Below are 9,091 nucleotides of genomic sequence, written 5' to 3' on the forward strand. Positions count from 1 at the left end.
CTTCTTTTCTTTCCCTTCTTTCACTGTAAACTCTCATTAAGCTTGAGCCTTAACTGAGTGTTCCGTCTCATTCATCTCTTTTCTTTCTTTTACCGACTATAAGAAAAGTGAGGAGGGTCAAATCATAGAGGTGAGGTTCAGGATTGAATATGCTCGGCTGGAAAGGAATATCATATCTAATTCTTCTTATTTCATTTAATATCCCGTAAAGGTTCAGTAGTTCAGGTCATATCGGATCAGGTTAAGGTTCTTTCATTCATAAGGTAAGTAATATAGGTTTAGGGAATATCATTTCAGGAAGAAGACGTGCTGGAGAGGCGAATGAGCTTAGCTGTGAAGACCGAGAGGAGTTAGGTTCCAGAAGGGATAAGTAAGTGATTGATTGAGGCAAGGAAAGGAGCATTCTTGGTGGCTAAGTCTTTCCTTGTTACGAGGGAGGGGAAGGAGAGAAGGAAGGCGCAGGCAGACAGAGAGAGAGAAGGCAGGCGCCGGCCAGGGCAGGAGAATGAAACCTACCTAGCTTGCTTTAGTTTACTTTGTTCATTCAGGAGAGAGAGAAGGCGCAGGCAAGGCAGGCAGGGGCATTAGAATGATAGCTCTTCTTTAGTTTAGTTTACGAGAGGAGAGAGAGAAAGATCAGGCAGGCGCAGTAGAATGAATGAAACTAGTTCTTTAGTTTACGAGAGGAGAGAGAGAAAGAAGGAGAAGGTGCAGGCAGGCGCAGGCCGGGGGTAGGCAAGGCAGGAGAATGAAACTAGCTTGACCGAGCCGAGTTCAAGAGTGAAAGAGTAGATAGAGTTCCATCACGGTAAGGAGCTTCTCTTCCTGGTCCGGCTCATTCATCCACTGTAAAGTAAAGAAAGGATAATGCGGATTCAGTCTCCCTTCTTTTGATTTCGAATAGAATTGTTGTAATACAGAGTAGTTAGTTAGTTTGTTTAGTCTCATAGCTTTACCTCGTTCCATCAGTCACATTCTTGCTTTCAGGTGAAGTAGCTCAGTCTCTTTCGAATTACTTGAGAAATAGCCCTAAAAATAGGGAGAGGATAAAAGAGTTCCGTCTCATTCATCTTTCCTTAAACAACCTGACTTAAAGAAAGAAACAAAGAAAGACCTATTAGAACCTCGTTCTTTCAAAGAGATAGTTCAACCCGAGTTCAATTAGGATAGGATCATGAATCTTGAGTTCAGTCTTAGTTTACAGAGAATAAATAGGGGAGGGAAGGTAAAGTAGTTCAGGAAAGAATAACTAACTAACTCACAAGAACAAGAATTAAGGAGATTAGAGACAGAGCTAAGATTCCCAGAGAGATCAGAGACAGAGTTAAGATTCCCAGTTTATAATATTTATTCAAAGACAGTAAACGAATCAAATGAAAGAGAAGCTACTTACTCCTTTAACGATATTACCTGACCTTCAAAGACAAGGTAAAGCCTTTCTCCTTCACTCAATCACCCACCTATTCTCGGCGTCTTCTTCCTTTTCCCATTGATTTAAAGACAGTAAACAAAGAAAATGAAAGATCAATACCCTGTAAAGACTACTCAACATTCTTTCACTGATCTTGATCTTTACTCCATCACCTGATTGAACAAGGCAAGACTCAACGTCGGGCTCTTTTCTTTGCTTGAACTGTAAACTCATGAACCAAATTTCACTCCTTAGCTGCTTTGAAAGACTCAAGATTAATGAGAGTGAACAGTCAGTAAAGAAGAGAAACTCCTTATTAATGTCCCCTACTTATGAACCTTTGACTGATTGAACAAGGTCTCGCGGCTTCGCCCCTTTTCCTATTGATTCAAACACGAGGTAAATAGATAGATTCAGGGACAGGCAATGGAATTATGAGGCCGACAGGTGAAGGAGAGGGGAAGGTCATAGAGTCAAACAAAGGTGAATGAGCTAAAAGCACACCAACATCATTCTAATTGTAATCCAAGCCTACTAGTTTACGAGGGGAAGGAGCGAAGGGTTGAGGTTGAGTCTGACAGTTCACTCTCAGTCATCTTCCATTTCCTTCTAGAATTGACTCTCCGGTTTAGGAGCGAAGCAATTAAACCGAGAGGGGAGGTGAAGGAGCTCTCTTGTCAAGCTAAGCTGCTAATTCATTTCTTCTAGAACAGTCAAGGAGAATTAATCTGGAGTGGAGTCCCCACTTCTTTCAAACGCTGTAAACAAGGATAGGATTTAGTAAAGGGTCTCAGACGCTCGACGAGAAAAAGGAGGAGAGGGTTGAGGTTTTGTCTTCTTTTCTTTGTCTTTGAGAAAGGAAAACTCTAACTCTAAGCTTTCTTGACTTTGATTCTAGAACTGTAAAGGAGTGCCGGAGAAAGAATCGTTTCATCTTTCTTTCCCTTGTTCAATCAGTCAGGGAATATCGTCAAAGGTTGTTCTGGAGTTGTACTTGTTTTCGCTTGAATTTACTTGACTGGAAAGTAAGCTAATTTATTGATTCAAAGATTGTAAAGACAATGATACGATAAGGAATCAACTACAAGGGGAATAAGATTCGGATTACCTTGTAGATCGAATATCTCAAGCCAAGAACACTTTGTTTGAGATTCGAATCACTCCAGAAGCAAGATCGATCATGTCTAGCTTCAATGATTCTTGTTGATCAAATATCTCAAACACTTGTTTGAGATTCGAATCACTCCACAAGCAAGATTGATCATGTCGAGCTTGAATGATTCTACATGCAATCTAAACTACATAGAATTGCAAACAAACTCAGCCATTGGCTAAGAAAAAGCACAAATGCTTCTTTTAATATATTTTCCAAGTCTGCCTTACAAATACAACATACATGGCTTTATATAGCATCAAAATGAAACTATTAAAGGCATTTCAAAAGTTGTAACATTCACACTTTATGGCCATAATTAGCCATTATGTAAATGTAACAGAAATTAAATAAAAAGTCTTAAAATACAATAACTCTAAATTACTCTAAATTATAACCCACCCAAAATTTACAACAATCTAACTTTATTCTTCTTCAATGTAGCATGAATTGAAACATGTTTTGATAATTTTGACAACCTTTTCTTCACATCTTCATTGAAGCATATTGTATGATTGATGTCTCTTGGTTCATATCATACAATATCGTATTAAGGAGTTGAGGATTGACTTCCGGTTCAGTCGCTTCTCTTCCTGTTCCGTCTCTTTCCTCTCCCTTCTTTAACTTATAACTCTGTCTTCGTCTTTGTTTACAGTAAGGTTCAGGTTCATCAGTCATAGTACAAGGCCGGGGGTGTTAGGATCGATATCAATCGTTAGCTCTGATACAAGTTGTTAGGATCGCACAACAACGCACATGCTCGATCTAGATGAACACAAAGAATGGGATAGAGAAAATTGCAAGGAGAACTCTGGCTAAAAGGATTTTTTTTTTTTATTGATGACTTCAGGTATGTACAACAAGAGAGAGTACAGAGAATAGAAAAGTACGTTTTCAAAGCTCTACTGGACGGGATCTATGTATGGTTCAGTCTACTACTATATATAGCTTTACCGGATATAGCTTTACCATATATAGCTTTACTATATATAGTTTTACCAAATATAGCTTTACCGGATATAACCGTTGACCAAGCTATAAATAAGCATCAGGCTCCATAGCCTAACTGATAAGCGCCTACAATGCTGGAATTTGCAAAGCTAGAGGTCCTTCTAGAATCCTTGCAAAACGCTCACAGAGGAAGCTAACTTAACGGATTGATTCCAACCAAGAGCTGGTTAGAAGATGAATGACTCTTAGATCGAACTTGGAATCTATGATGGTCACTCTTAGATACCAAGACAATTCACTCCAGAATTAGCTTGATCAAAACTAATTCAATGAATCGGTTTAAACATCAAACCTAAAGCAAGATTTGAAAAAGAATAACACCAAAAGGGTATCAAGAAAACACAAAGGTTTTTTCTGTATTCAACTAAAAATCTCTCAAACATGAGTATTACATGCCTTTAAATAGGTCTAAAAGGTAACCCTAACATAATATGGTTCAGCCACCAATCACTAATAAATGCTATTAAATACAAATTGAAGAATATAAGTCAATTCATACAAACTATTAATAAATGCTATTAAATATAAAAGGAAGCAAATAAAGCATTAATAATTTCCTTAATTGGTAATTCAACTACCAAAGGCAAGTCTTCTAATTATTTTCCAATATCAGCCACTCCATTATCTTCTTGATTTGATATGCGAATGCTATAAAGATTTTTGGGCACAAAAGTCCTTGTTTCAACCGGTACACTAGCTAGCTTTTGAAGATGCAATGTATAGGCCTCTTGAATCTTCTTAACCTTGCTTCTTGTAATCGGTCCTTCGGGTACATGCACGTGATCAGTTGTTGGATTCATATCACTAACAGGGGGTTCCAATTAATCTGGAGTGGAGAGTCTCAGTAAATGAATTAGCTGCAGCAGCGACTTTTGACCAACAAGTTCAGGCAATGGAATTGTTTAACCGACACGTGAAGGAGTCTAGGTTCAGTCTCAAACCTCTCCCTGATTTCCTTGTGATGCTGAAGGGAATAAATAGAGTAAAGGGCAATGAATGGAATTATGAGACCATAAAGAAGAAGAGAGGCAATGGAATAGCTTTACACCCCCGTTCAAGAAGGTTTGTTCCGGTCAGGGAATATCGTCAAAGGTTACAGAGTGAAATTAGTAGGAGTAGAGTCTTGACTTCCAGTTCCGTCTCATTCATCTTTCTTCTTCTTTTCTTTCCCTTCTTTGTTCCGGTTCAGTATCTGCAGGAATAGAGTATAAGTAAGGTTACGTAAGAAGACGAGTTAGTTTACCAGGTCAAGGGTCAGTCAGGTCATATCGGTTCCGGGAAGCTAATAGAGGTTTAGTAGTTCTGTCTCTAGAATCGGAAGGTAAATAGGTAAAGGGGAAGGAGTTCAGGCAAGAAGGTGAATCAGGTTACAGCGAATAAATAGGTAAGCTGATCTTTCTTTCATTTGTTTCGTCTTTCAAACAAAGCTGCTAAGGAGTTAATCAAGGACAAAGGTAATAAATAGTCTAGGAGTGAAGGAGAATGAGGAGTCTTAAACCAAAGTTAAGGAGAGAAGGGAAGGAATAGAGGTTAAGTTAAGGAAATGGAATTGCTTTACCGATAGGGGCAGGCAATGGTATTGTGAGACCGACAGGTGAATGAGCTCTGCAATAAGACGAGAAGAGAGAGGAGAGGAGCTTTAGCGAAGGGTTGAGGTTGAGTTTGAACTCTCATTCATCTTTCTATTCTATTTACCTCGTAAAAGAGTGAAATCACGTTCATCAGTCATAGTCCAGCCAGCCATATGTCCTCCTCTTCTTCGAATTCATCGTTTCGTCTTCACTCGAATAAATAAGGAAAGGAGTAGTTCTCTTAGTTTACAGTTCAAGAAGGTTAATAAGTAATAGTACAGACAATGGAATTGTGAGACCCGAGTTCAAGATCAGAGAAAGAGTTGGCCAAGAATAGGGACAATCAGGCTCGTTCAGTGTTCGTTCACTCTCATTAAGCTTTCTTTCCTTCCGGTTTAGTAGTGATTGAGGACAAAGTTTACAGTTCCGGAATAGCGGAACAAGGAGTTAAAGAGAAAGAATCATTTCATCTTCACTCTCATTCATCTTGAGTATTGATCTTTTACAGGGAAATCCGGGAAAGGAATAGAGGCTCAGCTTCTCATCCAACTTACCTAGTGAAACCCGAGTTCAATCTGTCGAATTAATCTTTTGTGTCTTTCCTTTCTCTTTTTGGTTTGGGTTTGTTTCCTCTACCGTCTTTACTTCCTGCCTGTAAAGGATTTCATTCATGGTTTGAATAGGTTCCGGTTCAGTCAGTAGCTCATTCATCTTTCTTCGAATAAGTCACAATAACAAGAAGAGAAAGATCAGATTCGGTTACAGTGTTTGAAAGGAGAGGGGTGAAAGAGCTCGACCGCGAGGGAGAGGGGCAGGAGAGAAAGAAGCTGCTTGACCTCGTTCAAGAGGGGACAAGTTATTGAGTTCAGTTCGGAAACTAGAATTAATAAGCAGTATTCGGTTATAGTGAATAAATAGGTTAAGGTGACGGAGTTATTTCGTTTACAGATAGAGTGAATAAATAGGAGCCAAGCAACGAGACCGTAAGGGAGAAGAGGAGCGAAGCAAATAGAGTAAGCCCAAAGGGTTGAGGTTGAGTCTCATTCATTCTTCTTTTACAGTTCAGGGAGAGTGAGAGTATATTAATTAGTGGCTTGACCGAGTGGGTGAGTTCAGTTCGGAAACTAATAATTCATCTTTCTTCTTCCTTTCTTACAGTTATAGAAGGTTTAGTAGTTCAGTCTCATTCTTGCTTGAGTTGAGTGTTTACAGTTCCAGAATAAATAGGTGAAGGAGTTTACCGTGAAAGAAGGGACAGGTTACAGCAAATCTTTCTTTCTCTTCGGTTACCGTGTTTGAAGGTTCAGGAGCGAAGACACTTTACCGAGTTTACAGTTAAAGAATACGGTTAGGAGAGAAGCAGAGTTGAAGTAGCTCTTTTGCGGTTTCTTCCTCTTTTCTTACATACAGTTCCATCAGGGGAAGGAGTGAAGACACTTTACCGTGAGGTGATTGAGCGAAGGATCATTCTTCTTTCATTTGAGAATCATATAGAATAGGAACAGGATCATGACTCTTTTGGCTTTCCTTTCTTACAGGAGAGTAAAGAAATGGCCTGAAAAATAGGGTAGGGGATTTCGTTCAGGGGCAATAGTTAAGTCTGATGAGTCTTTCGTCTTGACTTGGTTATGAGGTTCAGGAGAATTCTTTACTTGTTTCTTACAGTCGAGTAACATGAACAAGCACTGAAGGGAATATCGGCAGGTTCATGAGCTTCTCTTTCTTGACTTTCTCTTTGTCTTTCCTTCCTTCCAGTTTACCTCATGTTTGAAGGTTCAGGAAAAGAAAAGGTTTAAGGCTTCGATAGTCTTGACTTAATAATTACCGAGTCTTTGAATAAAGAAGGGAAGTAGTGATTGATAATGATATGAACCAAGAGACATCAATCATACAATATACTTCAATGAAGATGTGAAGAAAAGGTTGTCAAAATTATCAAAAAGATGTTTCAATTCATGCTACATTGAAGAAGAATGAAGTTTGATTGTTGTAAATTTTGGGTGGGTTACAATTTAGAGTAATTTAGAGTTATTGTATTTTAAGACTTGTTATTTAATTTCGGTTACATTTAAATAATGGCTAATTATGGCCCTAAAGTAGGAATGTTATAACTTTTGGAATACCTTTAGTAGTTTCATTTTTTAGGCTATATAAAGCCATGTATGTTGTATTTGTAAGGGAGACTTGGAAAATTTATTAAAAGGAGCATTTTTGCTTTTCTTTAGCCAATGGCTAAGTTTCTTTGCAACTCTATGTAGTTTAGGTTGCATGTAGAATCATTCAAGCTAGACATGATCAATCTTGCTTGTGGAGTGATTCGAATCTCAATCAAGTGTTCTTGTCTTGAGATATTTGATCAACAAGAATCATTGAAGCTAGATATGATCGATCTTGCTTCTGGAGTGATTCGAATCTCAAACAAAGTGTTCTTGGTTTGAGATATTCGATCAACAAGGTAATCCGAATCTTATTCCCCTTGTATTGATTCCTTATCATATCAGATAATGACTCTTTCTTACAAGCAGCAGAGTAAAAGAGAAGAGAATGAATCTTTCGGCTTGACTTACTAATGACCTTGTGAAAGAGGAGAATGAATAAGAAGTGTTTACAGTGAGTGAAAGAAGGGAAGGAATGCGACCAATAGAATAGATTACGGAGCTTGACCTTCTGATCAGCCAGCCTATTTACCTAGTTCCTCTCATTACCTTTTGAAAGAAGAATCAATCCTCCTATTTACAGAGTGAAAGAAAGAAGGATTTCATATCCCTTACCTTGGTCAATCATTCCAATGCAGGAGAAGATTAGAGGGAAGGGAGGAAGTAGCGAGACGAGAAGACGATTTCATATGCTCAACTGGAAAGGTTCCTCAATCAAATAGCTGTACCGAGGTCAATGAAAGAAGGGACAACAGGTTCTGGGACAGTAAATGAATTAGCTACAGAACCAACCTAGTTACTTACCCAGTGAGTGTTTGAGTTCAATATGGCTGACGAATAAGGAATTCAGTCTTAGCTTACTGTTCAAGAAGTCGGAGAATAAAAAAGAGAGGAGCCAATGAGAATGAGCGAGTTCCAGAAGGAAAAGCGTTGAGGTTGAGTAAACAGGCAGAGGAGAAAAGATCAGTGTTTGAATGGTTCTGGAGAGAGAGAGAGATAATTTACGAATTGAAGGTTAAGTAGTTCAGGCAGGAGAATGAATCTTTAGTGTTTACAGGGAAATATGGGAAGGGAATATCAGTTCAGGGGAATGATTGTTTCGTCTTTTTTCGGTTACAGTGTTTTAATAAACAGGAAAAGGCAATGGAAGAGTGTGACCAATAGCGAGAGTAGTTCAAGATAATGACTCTTTGTTTACATACGAGGAAAAGAAAAGGATCAAGAATCAATAGGTTCCCCGGAGCTTGACCTTCTTCTTTTCTTACAGTAGAGAGTGAGTAAAAGAGTGAAATCTGTCTCGTCTTAGTTTACAGTTCAAGAAGGTTCAGGTTAATCAGTAATAGTCCTGTTAAACTCTAATGAATAAAGGAGTTTCAGCTTTACCTTGGTCAAAACTGAGTGAAAGAAGGTTCAGGTTCATGAATGAGTTTACCGAGTTTACTGGTCAACAAAGAAAGGAGAAGATTAATCAGGGAATAAAACAAAGAAAGTAAAGCTAGAAAGAGAAAGGCTAAGACAGAGCGAAGCAGTGAGGTGAGACCGAGTTTACAGAATAGGTTCAGGAGAAGGAATAAGAAGTATTGCTCTTTTTCTTTCTATTTCTACATTGTCAAGGCGAAGGAGAGAAGCCGAAGCCACTTTCCAGTTCAAGAAGGGAGATAGACGAAAAAAGCCCAGGTTCAGTAGGAGTAGAGTAAGTAGCTGCTCGACGGGAAAGGACAGGTGATTGAGCTTGACCTGATTCTTACAGTTCCAGTAGGTTCGGTCAGTAGTTCAGGGAAAATAGAGG

Source organism: Cucurbita moschata, unplaced genomic scaffold (genome assembly GCF_002738365.1).
Source record: "Cucurbita moschata cultivar Rifu unplaced genomic scaffold, Cmos_1.0 Cmo_Scf00055, whole genome shotgun sequence".
In the NCBI taxonomy this organism is placed as follows: domain Eukaryota; kingdom Viridiplantae; phylum Streptophyta; class Magnoliopsida; order Cucurbitales; family Cucurbitaceae; genus Cucurbita; species Cucurbita moschata.